This window comes from Pleurodeles waltl, chromosome 4_2, assembly GCF_031143425.1.
Source record: "Pleurodeles waltl isolate 20211129_DDA chromosome 4_2, aPleWal1.hap1.20221129, whole genome shotgun sequence".
Classification (NCBI taxonomy): Eukaryota; Metazoa; Chordata; class Amphibia; order Caudata; family Salamandridae; genus Pleurodeles; species Pleurodeles waltl.
In genome coordinates, this window is record NC_090443.1 from 677,856,341 (window position 1) to 677,882,676 (window position 26,336).

Sequence of the window (26,336 nt, forward strand, 5' to 3'; positions counted from 1 at the left end):
TTCCTTCATCAGTCGAGGAAGGAGTCACCTATCATAGTCTGCCTTTAACCTACAGAATAAGTTATAGTGTGTTACTAACAAGATGTTATAACCAAGAGTACATTCAGTACTTTTACTCAAACTATGATGTTGTGTTTTTGTTTGTTCCTATAATTAGGTATTGGTGTAGAGTAGCTAAGTATAATGGCATAGTAATAGTTAGAGGTTTCTTTGAACCTACATTGAAGTTTTGCACAGCTCATGCGCATAGAAATAATTTGAAATGCTTGCTTACACCTTTAGAGAAAAGCTTCTTAGATCACACAGATGACAGGAGAAAGGCATTAAAAGAGATATTAGAAAAAGGCTTAGAGGAAAGGACCTACAAGTATGATTATGCTTATAGTGCAATTAAAACGCAGATGCACAACTTGTAGGGAAGCTTTGTATATTTAGGCCTAAATCATGCACTGACACTTTATTTGTGGGAACAAGTGAATGTAGCCATGCTTTTTTGTTTCAGAATAAATGGACATTTATGTTGAATAGACAGGACCCAGCAATTCCAGGGATTTAATACATCTGTGGTCTTAATGCTTATTACGGTCTTCCAAGAGGATTGTATGGGACATGGTATTTGGGGATAGTTTTCACAAAGATTTATCATTTGGAGGATATGAAAAAGTTTCTGAAAGTGACTGAATTACATCACAAGAGACAGATGAGGGAGTCCTCTTCTGCTATAGTGTGAGATATATTTGGAGCAGTGATTCCTTCAGTGGGAGTCATTTTGAATTCGATAAAGATTTGAACGTTGTCTACTATTGTGGATAACATGCTGACAAATTTTTCAGGAGCCATATTCCTGATAGGTACTGAATTAGTTGCTGATAGAGCTATGACTCTTCAAAATCATCTTGCTTTAGACATTCTTTTAGCGAATGAGAGTGTAGGCTGTAGAATGATTAATTCTAGGCATTGTTGTTCATATATTCCAGATAACAGTAAAGAGATAAGAGACCTAGGGCCAGATGTATCAAGAATCCACTTTGCGATTCTCTAATAGTGATTTTTAACAAATCACAATTTCAGAGTAGCAAAATGGTCTTTATCATATTTGCGATTCGGTAATAGCTATTTCTTCAAAATCGCAAATGCTATTACCGAATCGCAAATAGCGATTCTGAGCCCATTCGCACCTATATTTGCACATTTTTTGCATTTCCCTAACTGGAATTCACAATTTAGGAAATGCAAAATCCCAGGGTGCTGGGGGCCTAAGGTTCCCTCTGCTGCACCCCCCAAAACAATTTAAGGACATTTAAGGCGCACACATGTCAAAGGGGCATGTGTGCGTTACATGTCAATTTAAAAAATGCATTTTTAATGCATTTTTACAATTTGAACATGGTTACCACCAAGTTGTATTTGGTGGTAAATTGTGATTCCTTAATGCCCAATTCACATTAAGGAAAAGCTTGATACATGTGCTTAGGAAATCACAAATAAGGATTCCTTATTTGCGATTTCTTATTTAGAGAATTGCAATTTGTGATTCTCTAACCAGGGTTGCAATTTTAAGGAATCGCTATTTTAGCAATTCCTTAAAATTGCATAGCGAATGCCTTTCATACGCAATGAAAGGCATTTTTGCATTCGCAAACGGCCATTCACACTGCGAATGTAAAAATGCTTGATACATCTAGCCCTATTTTACTAATCTGACTAATGCAAGTGCTGATTTGAAAGAATTGAAAGAACCAGGTGTTTGGGAAAAGGTTGGCAAGGGGTTTGGTTCACTGGGAAATTGGCTCAGCAACATTTGGAATAGGATTCTATTGAAAATGTTACAGGGAATATTAATTGTTGTGGTTGTCTATTGGGAATATAGGGATTGTGTAAATTATGCAAAATAATTACATTAAAAAGCCCAAGGAATAATCAGAGGAGGGAAGGAATGAAAAGGGAAAATGTTTACAGGAAAAATTCGAAACGGGGAAACAAAACTATGAACAGATTAAATTATCAGAACTTTAGCTGATGCAGAAATTTGTGGGTAATAGTTAGTGTGATGACATATTTGGTCATCAGAGGAGGGATTGCTAGCACAGGTGTATTAATAAAAATTATTAATGAGTGTTTATGTATTTTGAATAATAAGTTTATTTAAAAAATATGATAACGTAGAAAAATAAAGTACGCATTTGAAAATGTGATTACGAAGAATGGCCACCAATGTTAACGAAGTGTACTAATCAAGATTTAATAATATGAAATGCTGAATATATGTTAGACTAATGCCGTAATATGTCATAGTAAGGGTTATGAATTAAGTTTTAGCTTTGTTAATTGTAGGCCCTAAGATAGCGAATGTCTTGGCCTAGTTGCCAGGCCTCATGCAAAAGCTGTGTTTCTTAGCATTTAATAAAATAGCAGACCAAACAAGTTAAACTGTGAATCTCTATTGTATTGATAAAATGTGCTCATAACAGAAGCTTTTCATGTGAACCGACTGCTAGGAGATGATGTTTCCTGCTAATGCAACATTTTATATGTGATGTGTGTGAGACTAACTTTTCCAGGACAAGAACAATGAAGGTACTGACTAGAGTAGAAGCTGGAACAATATTGTTACGTGACAAGCCGGATGATGAGGACATCACAAGACAAACCAATCAAAGATATGTGAAAGGAGTAACATTAGAATTCATAGATTTGGGATTTTAGTTTTATTGGACAAAGTGTGAACATATGATTAACTGACTAATAAGGATCTGGGGGGTAGTTTAGGTAACTTTGACTTAACGACACCGCAGAGAGACAAGAGGCTCATTCTGAGAGAAGACAGCACATTGCCCATTTTCTTCCTGACCGAGAGGTCTCTACTTTCATATGCATCTTGACAAGAGACATGCTTAGCTTTAATGCTTAAAGACTTTGCCTTTCCCGAACTCTGATGCTGAATCCTGATGCCTTGCTGATCGACTGATGTCCTGAGGATGAAGACTGATTCTGCTTTGCTGATCCACTCTGAGGATAGGTATATCCAAATTCTGATTATCATGCATTTTTGCTTTTTCTTTCTAGGTACCAAATGCGCTGTTTTGATAGAGCCGTAGTTAGATGTTTTTCCAAATTGGTGTTACTAAATCGTTTTGCATGAAGCCCGACATGCTGATGCTAACCTGATGTTAGTTGAGGATTCTCCCTAATGAATTATGATAAAAGGGACTAATGCTTAATTCATTTCTCTGATAAACTTCATGCACGTCATAACATTGTTGCAGTTGACTTTGCTACTGATTTGCAACATAACTCTAGAATATGTTGTTATTCTAGCTTTGATTTGATTGTGTTTCTTCTGCCGCTTTGGACAGCCAGTGTTGTTTCTGTGAGTGTTTCATTTGGTTCTGAGATTAATCTACATGACCTTAGCATTGATAATATAGGGAAATAAACTTAGTAAATTTTTACTAAAGGTGTGGGAATTCATGACTGATGATCATGGTGCGTGACAATTACTTACTTCATTGATTGTTGATTATTAATGATTATTGAGTATTGTGTATTGATTATTGATTATTTGCTGGATATATGGTAAGAACATCTTAGTTGCAAGTCAAAAGGTTCATCAACCTATTTGCGTCCCCTTGTAAGTTTACTTATTAAGGTCAGACGCGCTAACAAGGTCACTGCACCCATGTATCTTTGAACTCTAGCTACAGCAGAATAAAAAAAAACTCCAAAGCAAGTAGAGGCCACTATTCTCCCCACTCTCCAATACCTGTGTCATTGAAGGAAAGGAGAGACCTGGCTTTTTCTGTTAATTGAGTTTATGGCATACTGAAATTTTCATGTCTGTTTTCAGAGGGCATTGAACAGATTTCCAAACATTTTTTTTATTTCAACTTCTTTCCCAAAGTTTTGAACCTCGTTCATTCCTGCTGCTAAGTGAATGCTTCATAGACAAAAGTAGCTCTTTTCATTCGAGTTTTGAGTGCTAACCCTACAATGGATCCATTACTAAACATTCCAAGACTTAAGATACAAATATTTCTTTTTTGTAGACTGCCCTTTAAAAGCTTTACCTTGAAGCATAAAGGGACTGACATTTCAGTTACGTCATCTATTAGACCTAAACATGGTAGAGATGCCCACATTCAATGGTGTATGGTCAAATAGAGAAACGGGGCCTTTATTTAATGTGAGGATTACATTTCTTAGTGGTCCATTAATGAAAAAGCAGGCTGATATAGAAATGATTTAAAGCTTACCCGAGCATTTCACATGGTCCTTAGCTGATTTATTTTTATATTATTTATTTAATGTTCTCTACAAAACTTAACAATACATGCACTAAACATGCAAATTATGCTATATCAGACAATAAAAATATAAACAAATTGAAAGCGGCATATATCAGAAAGTTATTTATGCATTTCAGGAGTCTAAAGAGCATTTAAATTAGATCAAAATAGTAACATTGCCTTTACAAATGTGTTATATAACCACCAGAACATTCCAAACAAGCTAAATATAAGTGACATTTTAGATCACTGCTTGATCATTCCTATAAAATAATTAAGATGATCCATAAATGTGTATACTTCGAGTAAAATGCAAGCCATTCCCGACGAGGAATTTCTGATTTAGTGCACAATGGCTTACAGTTCATAACAATTTCCGAATCCCCATTGTACAGTCACATCGGATCATCACAAACTTTGCCAGCGTTCCGTCTAACCATATACATGTGTGTTTGTGGGTGATACCCTAAGCCAAAATGTAGCAAATAAATTGTTCTGTGCTTCAGGATAAATGGTATTTCGATCTATTTCAAAGCTGGGTGATCCTCGTGTAGGAGGAGCCTCTCGATCTGGGTGTAAATTTTAGTGCTGTGCCAAGTTTCCCTGACTTTATAATGAGAATTTTCTACTATGATCCTGCTGGGTGAACCTGAACTAGTGAAGGATGCGTTTCAATCTTTTGTAACAATGCTACGTCAATGTGATCCCATAGCGCTGCACTATAACTAGACGCTGCAACCACTTTCAATCTATATATGTGCAATGTCCTGCTCAGAGAGTGAACAACCTTCTACTTATACTTGAGAATAGCAGCGATGTCTTTTCTCATGTTAACCTGGTGAGAATATGTATACCTGTTAGAAATTGGGTTACTGGTTGATTGGGGTGTCCACCAGTCATGTGGCCCAGGCAGGCAGCACGCACCAGTTGGCTAAAGCAAGGAAATGGCAGATTTCTATAAGTAGCATTTTCATAATTGTCTCTTAAAGATTGAGTTCACATAAGTTTGGATTTTAAATCAGGATTCTAGAGGCATGAAGCCTGAAGTGGTAATCTCTTTCCATTTGGGAATTATACAAAAAAAACTAATAAGGCACCTGTAAAGTTGTTCTATGGCAGAGATAGGCCTTGTAGTAGTGAAAAATGAATTTAAGAGTTTTTAACTATGCCATTTGGGGATAAGCCAATATCACAATGTTTTGAACGGTGAGCACATGCACTTTAAACACTAGTTGGTAGTCGTAAAGTGCTCCGAGTTATAAGGCCAGCCAGCAAATATAGGTCCAACAAAATGGTGGAGAAGAGGCAAAAAGTTTGGAGAAAGACCTTTCTAAGGCTGATATGTATAACACATGCCCCCTCGGCTGAGAGTGGGGGAACTACCCAACCCCTCTTCTATGAGGCAAAAGAACCTGGAGAGACCATCAGCATTGGTGTGGCCTAAACCAGTTCTGTGTTTTCACCGTAAAGTACAGACTCTGTAGGGAAATGGATCAGTTAAAAATGTATGGATTTTCACCCCTCATTCGCATTAGCCACTTGAGGGGCCTGTGTCTGTTGGAACCTGGAAGTGGGTCTCAAACAAGTATGGTCTCAGCTTCTTCAGTGCCCAGACCACAGCAAAGTCTTCTCTCTCAATAGCCCTCAACCTCTGATACCAGGGAAATAGCCTCCTAGAGATGAATGCTACAGGTTGAGCTAGGCCCTCCTCATTTAACTGTGATGGCAGCAACGGATGACATCCGCACTCTCCTCAACTGAGGAGTTGCTGCAGCCATCCTCATACTAGACCTCTCCACCACCTTCGACACTGTCTCCCGCCACACCCTCTGCCCTAGAATGCATGATGCCGGCATCAGCAGCAAAGCCCTGGAGTGGATCTGCTCCTTCCACACCAGCCGTACCCAGAGAGTCAGGCTCCCACTATTCACCTCACAACTGACAGAGATCAGCAGTGGAGTTTCTCAGGGCTCCTCCCTGAGCCCCAACCTCTTCAACATCTACACGACCCTGCTTGCTAACATCATCAGAAACAACAGACTCAACACCATCTTCTACCCTGACGATACCCAACTGATCCTCTCCCTCACGACAAGCCTACAACAGCAAAAAGCAACTTTCACAACTAAATGAGACCAGTTGCTGTCTGGCTGGAGCCCTCCACATGGGTGAAGCCCTCCACCTGGATTGACTTGTGATGGCACTCAGAGCTCAGAACCCACCCAAACACCCATCGACCACGTACGCAACCTCGGCCTCATCATCGACTCCTCACTCTCAATGAACCGCAAAGTCAACGCCATCTCATTCTCATGTTTCCACACAGTGTGCCTGCTCTGAAAGATCTTCAAATGGATCCCAACCGAATCAAGGAGAACAGTCACCCAGGCACTTGACACCAGCAATTAAGACTATGGCAAAGCACTCTATGCCAGCACCAAAACATTCCAAAAAGAAACTGCAGAGAAACCAGAACGCCTCGGTCAAACTCATCCTGAACATTCCCTGTTGCAGCCACATCTCCGGTCACCTGAGAGACCTTCACTGGCTCCAGATCAGCAAAAGAATCACCTTTAAGCTCCTCATGCATGGATACAAGGCCCTCCACAACATTGGAAAAGCATACTTCAATCACCGCCTGACCTTTCACATGCCCACCAGAGATCTCTGCTCTGGCCAACTGGCCCTCGCCACAACCTCCAGGATATGCAAGAACTCAGCTGGATGAAGCATAGACCTGGAATGCTCTTCAGCTACACATCAGGAAATCACCCTCACTACCTTAATTGAAGAAGAACCTCAAGACCTGGCTCTTCAACGGAACTCCTACTAGTCCCAGGGCCTTGAGACCCTCACAGGTGATTAGCGTGTTCTACAAGTACGCTGATTGATTGATTGAGTGATTTATTGATAAGACTGCCCCATACCATGCTACGAGCCACCCATTTAGAAATTAAGCTCCTGGAAAAAGTCAGGGGCCTTGAGCACAGGGGTTGTGCTCATGACCTGTTTTAGGGAGTCAAAGGCTTTCTGAAAGGTCTCACTCCAGGTCACCATCCTGGGCTGCTGCTTCAAAGCCAGCTCAGTCAAAGGGGAAACAATGGTGCCGCACCCTTTGACAATCCTCGTGTAGGGCCCAGTGAGTCCCAGAAAGGCCTACACTTCTGTTTGTGTTTTTGGGGCTCCCAGGCCAGCATTGTCTCTATTTTGGCCTGCACCTTTTCCCCCTCTCACCAGGTGTCCCAAGTACACCACAGATCCCTGCCCTGTTTGGCACTTACTCCCCTTGATAGTCAAGCCTGCCTGCTGTAGAGCCTGAAGCACTTCCTGCAGGTGAAATAGGTGGTCCTCTCAGGTACTACTGAAAACAGCTATATCATCTAAGTAAGCATCCCTGAAGGCCTCGATCACAACCAATCCTGGTTCACCAGCCCCTGGAAGATAGCAGGGGCATCCATGAGTCAAAAGGGCATCACCTTAAACTGGAATTGGCCCTCAAGGGTAGCTGACCTCTCTCTATACCCCTCTGTCAGGGAAATCTGCCAGTACCCTGAAGTTAAATCAAAATAGCTCAGGAACTTGGTAGCTGCTAACCTATCAATGAGCTCATCAGCTTGAAGGATGGGGTGTGCATCTGTCTTGGTGAATTAATGGAGTAGTCGACACAGAACATGACTTCTGGTGCGGTACAGGTGGGGTTACCTTTGTTAACAACATCACTTGGATAGACCAGGGACTCCTGGAGGGCTCAATGACCCCTAGTTCCAGCACTCTAGTGACTCCTGCTTTGATGCTGGCCCTCACTTTGTCAGACAGCCTGCACATTTTGTTTCTAACAGACAGGCTGTCTCCAATATTTACATCATGGGTACATATGTGTGCAAGTCAGGGAATGAGGGAAATAGGGAGGCAAACTGAAAAAGTTCAATGTCCTCCTCCTTCTCATTACTTGTCACCAGCAGCATGGTGACCCTAGATCTCTCACAGTGGGGTTTGAGGAGGTTGAGATGGAGTACCCTTAAGGTGTTCCTGGGAGTCTTGAGATCCATCAGTTAGGCGGGCTCCCCCTTCCTCTCCACCACCTCATATGACCCAGTCCAGCAATCCTGGAGAGTCCTGTGCTCCACTCCCTCCATCATCCACACATTCTGTCCATGTTGAAAATCCACAGGGGTGGCTGTACGGTCTTACCACTGCTTCATATCCTCCTCTCTAGCCTCCACATTCTTAGGAGCTGTCTTTAATAAGATGCTCCTCTAGTTCCAGAGGGCTAGCATGTAGCTAACCACATCCTGGGATGAAAGGTCATCTGACAGGGTGACCATAAAGTGTTCAAATGGGTGAAAGCCTACTGCTTCCTGTGGCACCTCTCTGTGAGCAAAGAGCAGGCATGATAAACGAATGTCCCACTTCCTCCTCATGGGTTCATGCAGGCTGGCAATTATCCCTTGAAGGGGCAACATCCACCAAGACGCGGCTAAAGCTATTGCCTAGGGCAGTCTTAGAGTCCATGGGTTCTGAAATATCAATTCCCACTCTTTCAAGGGGTGTGTCAGCAAAACGCATTGGAGTCAGGGGACCTTTTAGCTTCTTATAAGTTGTTCCACTAGCCTGGCAGGTGTGAAAAGTCCTACAGAAAGTGGTCTTTATCTGGGGCCAATGGGACGTGGTATACAAGCTTGGCAATGGTCTTGTCCTGCCCCAGGTGTCCTGCCAGGGGTATCTCATGACAAGCAAAATGAAGATGGTCAGGAGGTAGGGATCAATATTATAAATTACAGGAGAAAGGGTAATAAATGCTTTCTTCGTGGATTAATTACTTTCCAAAAATGTATAAAATACAGATTTCATAGGGCAGCCAGGGAATTAAACAGGTGATTACATGACAACACAATTCTTACATCACATAGTATGAACATTAAAGACATAAACCTTCAAAGACCAAGTACTATTTAAAAGCGATACCCAAATTGTACACTTTTTGAAGTTGTCCCCTAATTAATCTCTTGAAAAAGAGAGATTGTGGTTGCTCAAAGTCTTTGTTGTTGTAATCCACTTGAAAGCGATGATTGAAGGCTGGGGTAGTGACCACTGTAGGTACCCTGTCTATTTCTTCCTGGGGTTCCTATCAGTGTGAGTCAAATGCTCTCTGGACTTGAATACACATATGGACCCAATCCTGCAAAGGTAAGTGTCGACGCATTTCGGCCTCTCAAGTATTGGCCTCATCAGGACAAACACGGGACAACACAGATTCTACAGAAATAAAAAAACAAGCATGAAGCTAAAATAATGAAGAGACAACTAGACAAAGCTAAGAACCGCAATGATATTGCTCTAGTTCTGCTATGTGAAAAAGTAGCACCTTTATTCCCTGCACACCGACAGGAACTCGTGGCACACACTATGGGGCTCATTCTGAGCCCGGTGGGTGGCGGGAGCCGCCCGCCTGGAGGGAGCCACCAAATGACCGCACCGCGGTCAAAAGACCGCGGCGGCCATTCAGACATTTCCTCTGGGCCGGCGGGCGCTCTCCAAAAGAGCGCCCGCCGGCCCAGAGGAAATGCCCCTGCAACGAGGACGCCGGCTCAGAATTGAGCCGGTGTAGTTGCAGGGGTGCGACGGGTGCAGTTTGCACCCGTCGCGTATTTCAGTGTCTGCATTGCAGACACTGAAATACACAGTGGGGCCCTCTTACGGGGGCCCCTGCAGTGCCCATGCCTTTGGCATGGGCACTGCAGGGGCCCCCAGGGGCCCCGTGGCACCACCTACCGCCATCCTGTTCCTGGCGGGAGACCCGCCAGGAACAGGATGGCGGTAGGGGGTGTCAGAATCCCCATGGCTGCGGAGCACGCTCCGCAGCCATGGAGGATTCCCCCGAGCAGCGGGAAGTCGGCGGGAGACCGCCGACTTTCCGCTTCTGACCACGGCTGAACCGCCGCGGTCAGAATGCTCGTGGGAGCACCGCCAGCCTGTTGGCGGTGCTCCCGTGGTCGGTGGCCCTGGCGGCCACCGGCCGCCAGGGTCAGAATGACCCCCTATGTTCTATAAGGAGTAGGAAAGGTGATGGCTAAACATACATAGAGTCTGCACATGCTTAGAGTATCATGTAAGTGACCAAATAGGAAGAAATGACTGATACCTTGATTGGTCAAAAGTCGGCGTATAGGTTTGGAGAAACATAGGTTGCCTCATAGGCTCCTTGCTCTAGGAAAACATATATGTTTGGAATTAGGGGTCAAGGGCAGGACCCAGAGGCACTTGTAGACTCCCACCAGTTTTACGGTCTTGTTTTAATTTCTTCTATCAAACTGTTTTGCTTAGGTCAGCACTGTGTTCTCAAACAACACATTCTTGATCACCCTGTGCTTCAGTCAAGGCTACAGTCTGGTACATTGCCGGTAAATGTGGTAGAAGTTTAGTCTCCAACATTCGTAGAAAATACACATCCTTAAATAGGGACATTTTCTTAGAATATCTGCTGTGTTAGTTATAAAAACACTTTCTAGTCCTTGTACACGTCAAGAGGTAGATTCCAGCCACAGAACCACAACTGTATGCAAAATGCTCCGCTTCAGATGCTGACACAGATCACAGGCCTTTGCTCAGGTATGAGGTTTGATGTCCTGCTGGGGGAACCTGAAAGGCAGGATTAGAGCTTAACATGTTGTGCTCGAAATGCAATTTAGATAGGGAATAGCCCATCGACTTTAGTGGCACTATGATAGCATTATTCTTATGCTTCACTCTCATCGTCACTATTTTAATATTGTTGTGTTGTGTAGTTCTGATTATCGCAGCTCATGCTTTGCTATCCAAAATGCAGTTGTTTTATTAAACCAATCTTTAAAACGTATACTGCTTCTATTGTCATTTATATATGAGACGGCATTGTGTATGAGAGAACCGGTTGTGCCCTGAGTGACCCCGACTTCCCTGAGAAGTACCGATATGTCATGTGCTCGGCTGCCCAATCATCTCTACCTCTTGGGAGAGATGAGACACTGCTAGTTAGCCAGAGCAAAGTTCGGATTTGGAGCGGCAAGTGTCATCCACCGTGGGTCAGACTCAGTCTCCCACACTGTGGACGATCACCCACCCCTTTAGTGCCTCGCTGGCATAATCAAAGAAATCCACCCGGGACTGATTTGGGAGCTTGTGGCTGCCCCTGAGCCTCTGAAAGTACTTCACAGGAGCAAGCTCAAAGTTAGCAACAAGGATTGCCTTCATGGGGCATGGGGATATAACTGGTCTGAGTCTCTGCCTCTAGTGTCAAGAGCATGTCCCTCTCATCTGTGTTCATGTCTTTTCACAGGCTACCCCCCAGTACTTCTCAGGGACCTTATGTACCCTGAGTGCAACTTTGTAAGCAACAAACCACATGTCCATATCATCTCCCACTACATAGTGAGGCACCAGCTCCTGTGATATGGAGAAACTCACCGTACCAGCAGATAGAGTTGGCACACTGCCACCATCATGTGGTTTGCCTTTTGCTTCAACTACATCATGTGTTTTTCATGCTCCAATAGTAGCTTTTTCTCAACCAAGCCCTTCTCAGCCTGCTTTGCCTTCAAGGACAAGTTCTCCTCCTTTTCTATTTTTAGTTTAGCCAGCTCTAGCCTGAGCGTCCTCTCACTGCTCTCTGCACAGGACAGAACTTTTAATCCTAAGAGCTGGCTGCCTCCCTCCTCAACAGGCTGCAAACCAAGATCATCCTGCTGGTTGTTCTCTGATCCTTCCTCATCATCTCCTCCTTCCTCATCATCTGTTGGTGACTGGTGAGCCTCTGCCCATACACTTAACCCTTTTGAAGCTCCACCTTCCTGCTGCTCCTTTTTGAGAGCAGCCTCTTCTCCTTCAGTTCAGCCACAGTATAGCTCTTCAGGTTGGCAAGCTCAAGCTCCATCCCTGCATGTGGGGCCAAAGACACTGATAGGCAGAGTAGGGATCCATTTAGAAAAACATAAAGGACAATAAGGGAGAATTTAAAACTCAAAATAGCCTTAGATATGGGATGGTAGTGTACATCAAATTTAAGGCACTGCACAAATAAAAGTTATTTCCTCACTGCTGAACACCAATGTTAGAATTTGGGTTAGTAGTTGACTGGGGTGTAAGCCCTATCCCAGCAGCAATCGCAATCCTAGTCAGGATAAGGGATGATCAAACCCCCACATAACTTGTATTAAACCCCCTGGTAGCTTGGCACAGAGCAGTCAGGCTTAACTTAGAGAAAATGTGTAAAGTATTAGTGCAACACTTCAAACATTAAAACCACCACACAGAAGATCCCACACTGGTCAGAAAAATATAGAAAAATAAAACAAAGCTAAAATACCATAAATTCAATCAGTAGGACCAGAGTTATGATTTTTTAAGTAATAAACTGCAATATAGAGCCTAAAAGCATAAAGTGCCCACCACAGCTCTCTCTTGGCAATGGACTGAGTCAAAGTCAAAAGTTAAAGCCTACTGACATGGAGCTTGGGAACGATACAGTCCCAGGTTAGTCCAGTTGAAGTTTTACTGTCTCAGGTTTTGGGCCAAGAGTCCCATTTTCGTAGAGGATGTTTGCCAGGAATAAGGAGAGTGTTGCTGGCGATAGTTGGCGTGGTGCGAGGAGCAGACCGGGTGTCGTGGATGGGTGGGCTTTAGCCTCACATTGGTGAGCCACAGGGCTGGCTTTAGGGTGGTATTGCGGGTGTGACCACAATGGGTGCTGACCTGGAGGGTGGGCATTGACCTCAGGGGAGAGGCTGTGTTTAACAATAATTTAGGATTTAAAAGCACCTGCTGCAAAGTTCTTCGTGTGCCCAGCTTTCAGGCAGCAATAAAAATATCAAGATCACTCTTGTGATTAATGTTCCTGCTGGGGAGAGATCAGTGTGTTGTCAAGTGGCAGTTTTGACTAGCCCTAAAGTAGTGCAAAAAACAGATTTATGTTTTAGGTGTATAGCTGAGACGATTAGTTAACCCAGCAAAGCACAGTCACAGGCAAAGGGGCAGTACTCTTCCTCCAGCTCTTTCATCTCTTCTCCTTGGCAGAGATTCCTATTGATTCCAGAAGTAATCTATACATCTGAGGTTTTGGGTCCACTACTTATACCATTTTCTGTAACTTCAAAGGAAAGACTCTGTTCTTTGCAAGATCCTGCCTTGCCCAGGCCTTGCTCCAGACTCACACCATGGGGTTGGAGACTGCTTTGTGTGGGGGCAGGCACAGCCCATTCAGGTGTAAGTGATCACTCCTTCCTCCACTCTTGCTTAGATGGCCCATCAGGATATGCAGGGTACACACGGCTCCCTTTGTGTCACTGTCTAGAGGGGATTCACAAACAGCCCAACTGTCAGTCTGACCCAGACAGAGAATACACAAGCAGGTAGAGTAACAAGATGGTTTAAGCAAGAAAATATCCACTTTCTAAAAGTGCAAAAACAACAGATGATGGACGGAATGCAGAACCAATCAAACATTCACTCCCAGATCTGGGTTTAATCCATCAGTTTTTTCGCTTGCCATGCCATTCCAGTTTGGACACAGCCTTATGCAAATCATTCTAGACCCTGTTCCCCACGGGAACAGTTCAGCCCGAACTGCCATGTCAGGTCCTCCCCTGGACCAGAAACAAGCATGCTGGGACCGGTTTCAGGGTATTACCCTTCATCAGCCATGCTAGCTTGAATCTGGTGGCATAGCAAGCACGGACCCATGTCTGGGTATACCCTTCCCACTTGGGGTGACAAATACAAAAACAACAGAAGATGGACTTTCTAAAAGTGGTATTCTCAAACTGACAATTTAAAAGCCAACTTTATCAAAAAGATGTATTTTTAAATTGTGAGTTTAGAGACACCAAACTCCAGATTTCCATCTGCTCCCAAAGGGAAACTATACTTATAAGTTATTTAAAGGTAGCCCCCATATTAGCCCATTTCACTGGTAGGACATATAAAACACAGCAGTACATGTCCCACCTTTAACATACACTGCACCCTGCCCATGGGGCTACCTAGGGCCTACCTTAGGGTTTACATGTATAAAAAGAGAAGGTTTGGGCCTGGCAAGTGGGTATACTTACCGGTTTCAATTGGCTGTGCAAGACTTCACACACAGACACTGCAGTGGCAGGTCTAAGACATATTTACAGAGCTACTCATGTGGGTGGCACAACCAGTGCTACAGACCCACTAGTAGCATTTGATTTACAGGCCCTGGGCAAAAAACTGGGAAAACAGTGTCCAGCACAGAGTCAAAACATGGGAAGCAGAGCCAAAAAAGACAGGGGAGACCACACCAAGGATGCCAGTTCTAGCAACATTTATTTGGTAATGTGTACTTGCACTTAAATGAAAATTGTGTATGCATCGATTTATGTTTTATACAGGTGTGTCTACAATGATGTTTGACACAGATGTCTTACAGACATATGTATGTCACAAGTTGTTTTAAAAAATATTACTGTAACAAGGATTTTACAGCACTGCTTCAGAAATAATGGTAGGTGACTAAATAATGGACACAGGAAATATGTAATGCTTGCATTTCCAGTCCAGTGACAACAGGGTCAGGTTTCTTTCGTGGTCCAGTAGCAGCAGCAGCAGCAAGTCTCGTACAGTCGGGTCCAGTTCAAAACAGAATTGGAATTGGGGGAAAAGGTGGGTTTTGCTTCATTTCCCTTCCAATTTGTAAACTCAGGTGTGGAGGTAACACCACCACAGGTGCCTTGGCGGAAATAAACATTGTAATTCTCTTGGCAGGAACAGTGGCTGTAGTGCCACCACCAGCCACTTTATCTAGTGGTACCATTGACGCGGGTTGAGATTTCTTGCAGAGTCGGCAGGGCTCAAATGGTCTCTTGTCTATGGGACCCCCAACATCTAAATTGAGCGGGTAGACCGCCAAGGCGACAGACAGGTTTTCCAAGGGAAAACAATCAGCAGGACTGTTACCCCCTGAGATCTCAATTAGGCCCTGAATCTTATACACATACATTGCTTCCCCCCAGGATGAAGATTTGGCCACTGGGAAGGCAGGATTCCATGCAATGGGACATATCCCAAATATAATAGGTGCAATTGATGGAACACATATTGCATTTGTGCCCCCCGCCAGAATGAACAGGTCTTCAGGAATCGTAAGATTTTCCACTCCATGAATGTGCTTGGCGGACCAGTACATCTCCCACGTCAATGCTAAGTATCCTGTGTCAGTGCAAGATGCATTTGTCCTGAGGAATAGCAGCATCCCAGATGTGATGTCAACAACTACAGAGGCACAGGGTGTGGCTAATAGGTGAGCCCTGGTTCCTACCGAGTATATGTTTGTGTATGCCTATGGTGTTGGCCATATAGAATAGTGTGTGGCTAAATGTTGTCCCTCAATATTTGCAGGTGACTCTGGTTACCCAAACCTATCATGGCTGCTGACCCCTGTGAGGAATGCCAGGACAAGGGCAGAAGAACTTTCTAATGAGGCACATGGGCGAACCAGAAGGATCATTGGAAGTACCTTTGGCCTCCTGAAGGCCATGTTCAGGTGCCTCCATCTAACAGGGGGATCCCTGTGCTACTCACCCAAGAAGGTCTGCCAGATATTGGTGGCATGCTGCATGTTGCACAACTTGGCCCTCAGACGCCATGTACCTTTTCTGCAGGAGGAGAAGACTGGAGATGCCCCTGTGGCAGCAGTGGACCCTGAGAACAGTGAGGATGAGAAGGCAGAGGATGAGGATGTGGACAACAGAACATCTGTGATACGTCAGTCCTTCCAATGACACACAGGTGAGACAGTGCAACTTTACATTTTTATGAATATTGGTGTATTCTGTGTGGCGCTGCCATGCTGGGATTACCCACTTCTTGTCCTACTTACTGTTACCTCTGGATATTCTTTTTGCAGATGCTGGTGACATGACACATTCTCCTGGTGTGATCTCAACAGCCAGCTATGGGTCATTAATTCTATGCTCATTCTATGTACAGTTCATTTGCAATGGTTGTAGCTGTTTCAATCAATGCAAATTTACAATCAATGAAATACTAGTAGTCTAGTTTTGTCCAAAGGTGTTTATTGTAGTGCTAAGATATAGAGGGGACAGTGCAATGGAATGGGATGATGGTAGAGGAAAGTCCAGGGTATTGTTCTAGTCTGTTTATAGCACAGGTGCATTGTCCATGGGGGCATAGGAAGGGGAGCAATGGCAGTTCAAGGTGGACATGGTGACTGAGTGGGATACAAGGGGCACAATCAGGGGAGTCTCATTTCCTGGTGGTGGTCTTGGCAGGTGTCTCTGGCTTCTGTCTGGATCGCAGGGAACGTTTGTGGGGTAGTTCACCTTCTGAAGGGGGAGGGGTGCGAGTGGCCTGTTTATCCTTTGGCAGGGCCTCCTGACCACTAGCGGCTGCGGAGGTGGAGGGCTGTTCAGATGACTGGCTAGTGGTAGGGGCCTGCTGGTGTGACACTGCCTCCCTCATGATGTTGGCCATGTCTGCCAGCACCCCTGCTATGGAGACCAGGGTGGTGTTAATGGCCTGCAAGTCCTCCCTGATCCCATGATACTGTCCCTCCTGCAGGCACCTGTTCTCCTGATAATTGTTAAAAGTTGACTTACCAGTGTCCAGTCCTTCTCTAACTCCGGCCAGGTCCTCAGGATGCAGTATAGCCAAGACTTGCTCCTCCCATGCTGTGAGTTGTGGGGGAGGATGTGAGGGTCCACCGCCAGTCCTCTGTGTAGCGAGCTGGTGTCTTGCTGCAATGGAATGTCTCTTTCTGCTTAGGTCATTCCTCCTCTTCCTGATGTCGTCCCTTGCTCTTAGGTGCTGTCCCACAGCATTGACCCACAGCATTCTCTGCCATAGCTCCATCTTCCTTCCTATTGATATCTGCTGCAGCTGTGCTCCAAAAAGCTGTGGCTCTACCCTGACGATTTCCTCCACCATGACCCTTAACTCCTTCTCAGTGAAACGGGGGTGCCTTGGTGGTGCCATGGGTGTTATGTGATGTGTGGTGGCGAGGGTGTGCTGAGTAATGTTGTGGGGTGTGTGATGTGTGAGTGGTATTGTCTAGTTGTCGCAGTGGTCTTGGTGTCAGTCTTGTGGCAATTAATTGTATTTGTAAAGGGTTGTGTGTAATGTGGTTGTGTGTTTTATAGTGGTGTGGGTGTGCAGGTGTGGTATGTGTATGGATGTCAACTGTGCGTTTTTTGAATTGGCCATTGTGGTGTTGTTTTATGTGTGGGTGTTCATTGTTAGCGCAGCGGTATGTATCGCCTATGGTTTACTGCCGTTGAACATCCGCTGTGGTGATTTGTTGGTCATAATGTGATGGCCGTTGTTCTATTGGCGTAATGGTGTGGGTTTTGGGACCACCACTTTTGCGCTGACCATTGGTCTGGCAGATTTGTGTTTGTGGCTGTATTCTGTCAGATTGGTGTGCGTGTGTCATAATATGGTGAACGGATATTCACCAGAGCGGCAGTAAGTTGGCGGCCGTCAGCACAGCGGTAAGCAGCTTTTACCGCCAATGTCATAATGAGGGCCTATGTCTGCTGAGAAGCATGGAGCAGCCACAGTTGCTACCCCGTGTAAAATGTCTCACAGTCATTATTGGGAGCATCCTCATTCAACATACACAATTCATGCCCATCCAAGTCACGTGCCTCCAAGTCACGTACCAGCTTCCAGATCCATAATGTGTCTCCTGTAATGGAAGGGTACCCTAGAAGCCACCCATATTAGTGAGCCTCGGGCATACTCAGAAGATGCATATAATTGTCCTTACCAGGGCTTACAGAGGCTAAGAATACAATCTTCCCACAAATGTGTGGGAATGCCACAGAGGCCCCATAACACTTCAGGTATGCATAGACCCTCCACCATTTCACCAGCTGGGTGCATCCCCTAACATTCCATGCTAGAAATGTAAACACTTCATCAGCCATCATCATAACAATTTAGCACCATATGTTCTCTAGCCTGCCCAGCTTTGATGTCCCCAAACCTCTCTCCCTGGCTCCTCAACTTGAGGTTGCAGTGTTCCCATCCATATAAGCAGCATGTGTCCAGTATAACAGTGAATTCAACTTCCTCTCCCAACTTCCCCCACCCCTTGGGCAGTAAAGCAAACACACACTGCCTAAACTTAGACAGTGCAGAAACTAGCATTTCCCATCCCATTCCCCTGGTACTATAATCAGCTCAAAAAGACAGATATACAAAAAATCATAGAAGTATATGGTGCGCAAGGAGTCAGTATGACATTGGGGCTACAAGGCAGTGGTGCTCATTCATCTCCGCCAGCGCCTGTGCCCCTTAAAACCTATTGTTCTACCAACCTGATACAATAAGAAACAGATACAATCATAAACATCTCTCCCCACAGCCCATCCCCCTGTATTAACAAGGATATGACCCAGTGGCAAAAATAAGAGCCAACAAGCAATCATTCAAGGATAGTTCAATTAGTTCCACCAGGAGTAACACAAAGTTCACTGTGACTAATCAGTAAATGGTGGTCACAGCACTACAGGCACCACAGCACAGATAGTCTTTTGGACTTACACAGCATTGTAGTCTTACGGCACTGTTCTAGTTATCATGGTGGACCGCTGTCTGTGCTGTCTGTGCCTTATCCTTTCCTTTTTGAACCTGGAAGGACATCCGGGAGTCCAGGACCGTCTCTGTGTCTCTGAGGATGTCATCTGAACACACCACAATTTGGCCCAAAGGGCCTTCATCCCCAGAGGACTTCCATCCATTTTTTAATTTCTTTAATTATGCAGAGTGGTTCTGCACTATTGAGGAAGGTGTTCCATCACCAGATTGATTTTGGAAGGGAGCTCCAGGACAAAATATCCATCCAGTCACTGGCCTTGGCAGCTGTAAAAAAGAAATGTACGTTTCCATTATGCACAACACAGAGCTTTGCTGGAAACATCAGGCTGTAATGCAGGTTAAGGTTGCATAGCCTTTTCTTAACATCCAGATATGTTTTGCATTGGTTTTGAACCTTCTGGGAAAGATTGATACTTGTCACCCCTCAAAAGCCAGTGGGCTTTTAATATGGATGTGCTGAAAAATTGTGTTGTGGTCCCTAGAGACGGGTGTTCATGGCACGCAGTGGGGCACCAGGATTCGGGATAGGGACCGGCGCTCGCTGCACCCTCTCGATTGTGAAGATTTTCAATAATTGTGGTAGGCTCACACTTTTAATCATCCAATCTTCCAAAAGAGCGCCCGCCGGCCCAGAGGAAATGCCCCTGCAACGAGGACGCCGGCTCAGAATTGAGCCGGTGTAGTTGCAGGGGTGCGACGGGTGCAGTTTGCACCCGTCGCGTATTTCAGTGTCTGCATTGCAGACACTGAAATACACAGTGGGGCCCTCTTACGGGGGCCCCTGCAGTGCCCATGCCTTTGGCATGGGCACTGCAGGGGCCCCCAGGGGCCCCGTGGCACCACCTACCGCCATCCTGTTCCTGGCGGGAGACCCGCCAGGAACAGGATGGCGGTAGGGGGTGTCAGAATCCCCATGGCTGCGGAGCACGCTCCGCAGCCATGGAGGATTCCCCCGAGCAGCGGGAAGTCGGCGGGAGACCGCCGACTTTCCGCTTCTGACCACGGCTGAACCGCCGCGGTCAGAATGCTCGTGGGAGCACCGCCAGCCTGTTGGCGGTGCTCCCGTGGTCGGTGGCCCTGGCGGCCACCGGCCGCCAGGGTCAGAATGACCCCCTATGTTCTATAAGGAGTAGGAAAGGTGATGGCTAAACATACATAGAGTCTGCACATGCTTAGAGTATCATGTAAGTGACCAAATAGGAAGAAATGACTGATACCTTGATTGGTCAAAAGTCGGCGTATAGGTTTGGAGAAACATAGGTTGCCTCATAGGCTCCTTGCTCTAGGAAAACATATATGTTTGGAATTAGGGGTCAAGGGCAGGACCCAGAGGCACTTGTAGACTCCCACCAGTTTTACGGTCTTGTTTTAATTTCTTCTATCAAACTGTTTTGCTTAGGTCAGCACTGTGTTCTCAAACAACACATTCTTGATCACCCTGTGCTTCAGTCAAGGCTACAGTCTGGTACATTGCCGGTAAATGTGGTAGAAGTTTAGTCTCCAACATTCGTAGAAAATACACATCCTTAAATAGGGACATTTTCTTAGAATATCTGCTGTGTTAGTTATAAAAACACTTTCTAGTCCTTGTACACGTCAAGAGGTAGATTCCAGCCACAGAACCACAACTGTGAGTTTAGAGACACCAAACTCCATATTTCCATCTGCTCCCAAAGGGAAACTATACTTATAAGTTATTTAAAGGTAGCCCCCATATTAGCCCATTTAACTGGTAGGACATATAAAACACAGCAGTACATGTCCCACCTTTAACATACACTGCACCCTGCCCATGGGGCTACCTAGGGCCTACCTTAGGGTTTACATGTATAAAAAGAGAAGGTTTGGGCCTGGCAAGTGGGTATACTTACCGGTTTCAATTGGCTGTGCAAGACTTCACACACAGACACTGCAGTGGCAGGTCTAAGACATATTTACAGAGCTACTCATGTGGGTGGCACAACCAGTGCTACAGACCCACTAGTAGCATTTGATTTACAGGCCCTGGGCAAAAAACTGGGAATACAGTGTCCAGCACAGAGTCAAAACATGGGAAGCAGAGCCAAAAAAGACAGGGGAGACCACACCAAGGATGCCAGTTCTAGCAACATTTATTTGGTAATGTGTACTTGCACTTAAATGAAAATTGTGTATGCATCGATTTATGTTTTATACAGGTGTGTCTACAATGATGTTTGACACAGATGTCTTACAGACATATGTATGTCACAAGTTGTTTTAAAAAATATTACTGTAACAAGGATTTTACAGCACTGCTTCAGAAATAATGGTAGGTGACTAAATAATGGACACAGGAAATATGTAATGCTTGCATTTCCAGTCCAGTGACAACAGGGTCAGGTTTCTTTCGTGGTCCAGTAGCAGCAGCAGCAGCAAGTCTCGTACAGTCGGGTCCAGTTCAAAACAGAATTGGAATTGGGGGAAAAGGTGGGTTTTGCTTCATTTCCCTTCCAATTTGTAAACTCAGGTGTGGAGGTAACACCACCACAGGTGCCTTGGCGGAAATAAACATTGTAATTCTCTTGGCAGGAACAGTGGCTGTAGTGCCACCACCAGCCACTTTATCTAGTGGTACCATTGACGCGGGTTGAGATTTCTTGCAGAGTCGGCAGGGCTCAAATGGTCTCTTGTCTATGGGACCCCCAACATCTAAATTGAGCGGGAAGACCGCCAAGGCGACAGACAGGTTTTCCAAGGGAAAACAATCAGCAGGACTGTTACCCCCTGAGATCTCAATTAGGCCCTGAATCTTATACACATACATTGCTTCCCCCCAGGATGAAGATTTGGCCACTGGGAAGGCAGGATTCCATGCAATGGGACATATCCCAAATATAATAGGTGCAATTGATGGAACACATATTGCATTTGTGCCCCCCGCCAGAATGAACAGGTCTTCAGGAATCGTAAGATTTTCCACTCCATGAATGTGCTTGGCGGACCAGTACATCTCCCACGTCAATGCTAAGTATCCTGTGTCAGTGCAAGATGCATTTGTCCTGAGGAATAGCAGCATCCCAGATGTGATGTCAACAACTACAGAGGCACAGGGTGTGGCTAATAGGTGAGCCCTGGTTCCTACCGAGTATATGTTTGTGTATGCCTATGGTGTTGGCCATATAGAATAGTGTGTGGCTAAATGTTGCCCCTCAATATTTGCAGGTGACTCTGGTTACCCAAACCTATCATGGCTGCTGACCCCTGTGAGGAATGCCAGGACAAGTGCAGAAGAACTTTCTAATGAGGCACATGGGCGAACCAGAAGGATCATTGGAAGTACCTTTGGCCTCCTGAAGGCCATGTTCAGGTGCCTCCATCTAACAGGGGGATCCCTGTGCTACTCACCCAAGAAGGTCTGCCAGATATTGGTGGCATGCTGCATGTTGCACAACTTGGCCCTCAGACGCCATGTACCTTTTCTGCAGGAGGAGAAGACTGGAGATGCCCCTGTGGCAGCAGTGGACCCTGAGAACAGTGAGGATGAGAAGGCAGAGGATGAGGATGTGGACAACAGAACATCTGTGATACGTCAGTCCTTCCAATGACACACAGGTGAGACAGTGCAACTTTACATTTTTATGAATATTGGTGTATTCTGTGTGGCGCTGCCATGCTGGGATTACCCACTTCTTGTCCTACTTACTGTTACCTCTGGATATTCTTTTTGCAGATGCTGGTGACATGACACATTCTCCTGGTGTGATCTCAACAGCCAGCTATGGGTCATTAATTCTATGCTCATTCTATGTACAGTTCATTTGCAATGGTTGTAGCTGTTTCAATCAATGCAAATTTACAATCAATGAAATACTAGTAGTCTAGTTTTGTCCAAAGGTGTTTATTGTAGTGCTAAGATATAGAGGGGACAGTGCAATGGAATGGGATGATGGTAGAGGAAAGTCCAGGGTATTGTTCTAGTCTGTTTATAGCACAGGTGCATTGTCCATGGGGGCATAGGAAGGGGAGCAATGGCAGTTCAAGGTGGACATGGTGACTGAGTGGGATACAAGGGGCACAATCAGGGGAGTCTCATTTCCTGGTGGTGGTCTTGGCAGGTGTCTCTGGCTTCTGTCTGGATCGCAGGGAACGTTTGTGGGGTAGTTCACCTTCTGAAGGGGGAGGGGTGCGAGTGGCCTGTTTATCCTTTGGCAGGGCCTCCTGACCACTAGCGGCTGCGGAGGTGGAGGGCTGTTCAGATGACTGGCTAGTGGTAGGGGCCTGCTGGTGTGACACTGCCTCCCTCATGATGTTGGCCATGTCTGCCAGCACCCCTGCTATGGAGACCAGGGTGGTGTTAATGGCCTGCAAGTCCTCCCTGATCCCATGATACTGTCCCTCCTGCAGGCACCTGTTCTCCTGATAATTGTTAAAAGTTGACTTACCAGTGTCCAGTCCTTCTCTAACTCCGGCCAGGTCCTCAGGATGCAGTATAGCCAAGACTTGCTCCTCCCATGCTGTGAGTTGTGGGGGAGGATGTGAGGGTCCACCGCCAGTCCTCTGTGTAGCGAGCTGGTGTCTTGCTGCAATGGAATGTCTCTTTCTGCTTAGGTCATTCCTCCTCTTCCTGATGTCGTCCCTTGCTCTTAGGTGCTGTCCCACAGCATTGACCCACAGCATTCTCTGCCATAGCTCCATCTTCCTTCCTATTGATATCTGCTGCAGCTGTGCTCCAAAAAGCTGTGGCTCTACCCTGACGATTTCCTCCACCATGACCCTTAACTCCTTCTCAGTGAAACGGGGGTGCCTTGGTGGTGCCATGGGTGTTATGTGATGTGTGGTGGCGAGGGTGTGCTGAGTAATGTTGTGGGGTGTGTGATGTGTGAGTGGTATTGTCTAGTTGTCGCAGTGGTCTTGGTGTCAGTCTTGTGGCAATTAATTGTATTTGTAAAGGGTTGTGTGTAATGTGGTTGTGTGTTTTATAGTGGTGTGGGTGTGCAGGTGTGGTATGTGTATGGATGTCAACTGTGCGTTTTTTGAATTGGCCATTGTGGTGTTGTTTTATGTGTGGGTGTTCATTGTTAGCGCAGCGGTATGTATCGCCTATGGTTTACTGCCGTTGAACATCCGCTGTGGTGATTTGTTGGTCATAATGTGATGGCCGTTGTTCTATTGGCGTAATGGTGTGGGTTTTGGGACCACCACTTTTGCGCTGACCATTGGTCTGGCAGATTTGTGTTTGTGGCTGTATTCTGTCAGATTGGTGTGCGTGTGTCATAATATGGTGAACGGATATTCACCAGAGCGGCAGTAAGTTGGCGGCCGTCAGCACAGCGGTAAGCAGCTTTTACCGCCAATGTCATAATGAGGGCCTATGTCTGCTGAGAAGCATGGAGCAGCCACAGTTGCTACCCCGTGTAAAATGTCTCACAGTCATTATTGGGAGCATCCTCATTCAACATACACAATTCATGCCCATCCAAGTCACGTGCCTCCAAGTCACGTACCAGCTTCCAGATCCATAATGTGTCTCCTGTAATGGAAGGGTACCCTAGAAGCCACCCATATTAGTGAGCCTCGGGCATACTCAGAAGATGCATATAATTGTCCTTACCAGGGCTTACAGAGGCTAAGAATACAATCTTCCCACAAATGTGTGGGAATGCCACAGAGGCCCCATAACACTTCAGGTATGCATAGACCCTCCACCATTTCACCAGCTGGGTGCATCCCCTAACATTCCATGCTAGAAATGTAAACACTTCATCAGCCATCATCATAACAATTTAGCACCATATGTTCTCTAGCCTGCCCAGCTTTGATGTCCCCAAACCTCTCTCCCTGGCTCCTCAACTTGAGGTTGCAGTGTTCCCATCCATATAAGCAGCATGTGTCCAGTATAACAGTGAATTCAACTTCCTCTCCCAACTTCCCCCACCCCTTGGGCAGTAAAGCAAACACACACTGCCTAAACTTAGACAGTGCAGAAACTAGCATTTCCCATCCCATTCCCCTGGTACTATAATCAGCTCAAAAAGACAGATATACAAAAAATCATAGAAGTATATGGTGCGCAAGGAGTCAGTATGACATTGGGGCTACAAGGCAGTGGTGCTCATTCATCTCCGCCAGCGCCTGTGCCCCTTAAAACCTATTGTTCTACCAACCTGATACAATAAGAAACAGATACAATCATAAACATCTCTCCCCACAGCCCATCCCCCTGTATTAACAAGGATATGACCCAGTGGCAAAAATAAGAGCCAACAAGCAATCATTCAAGGATAGTTCAATTAGTTCCACCAGGAGTAACACAAAGTTCACTGTGACTAATCAGTAAATGGTGGTCACAGCACTACAGGCACCACAGCACAGATAGTCTTTTGGACTTACACAGCATTGTAGTCTTACGGCACTGTTCTAGTTATCATGGTGGACCGCTGTCTGTGCTGTCTGTGCCTTATCCTTTCCTTTTTGAACCTGGAAGGACATCCGGGAGTCCAGGACCGTCTCTGTGTCTCTGAGGATGTCATCTGAACACACCACAATTTGGCCCAAAGGGCCTTCATCCCCAGAGGACTTCCATCCATTTTTTAATTTCTTTAATTATGCAGAGTGGTTCTGCACTATTGAGGAAGGTGTTCCATCACCAGATTGATTTTGGAAGGGAGCTCCAGGACAAAATATCCATCCAGTCACTGGCCTTGGCAGCTGTAAAAAAGAAATGTACGTTTCCATTATGCACAACACAGAGCTTTGCTGGAAACATCAGGCTGTAATGCAGGTTAAGGTTGCATAGCCTTTTCTTAACATCCAGATATGTTTTGCATTGGTTTTGAACCTTCTGGGAAAGATTGATACTTGTCACCCCTCAAAAGCCAGTGGGCTTTTAATATGGATGTGCTGAAAAATTGTGTTGTGGTCCCTAGAGACGGGTGTTCATGGCACGCAGTGGGGCACCAGGATTCGGGATAGGGACCGGCGCTCGCTGCACCCTCTCGATTGTGAAGATTTTCAATAATTGTGGTAGGCTCACACTTTTAATCATCCAATCTTCCAAGGAGAGCTCCACGGATGGGCCTTCTGCCCTCTCAGGGAAGCCCATAAATCACAGATTATTTCTTCTTGACCTTTTTTCTAAGTCTTCCATCCATTCCTCAATCCTCACTGTCAGTTATTGTAGTGAGAATATAATGTCTCGTAGGGTGGCTGCTTCCTGTTGCAGCTCTCCTACATTTGTTTCCATGGTTGTCACGCTGTCTGCGACACCTCGGAGGTCCACTCTGAGGAGATTGACATCAATGGCCACCAAATCTATCTTGGTGGCCAGCTCCGTGGGGGTACCCTTATCTTTCACCATGGTGATCAGACCTGGGCTTCCAGGTGTTCACTCCACCGTGATTCTTCATAGTTGTTTTGACCCCAGACTCCCGGTCCTTGCAATGATTGTGGCTTGCTGTCACTAAGAGGGTCTCA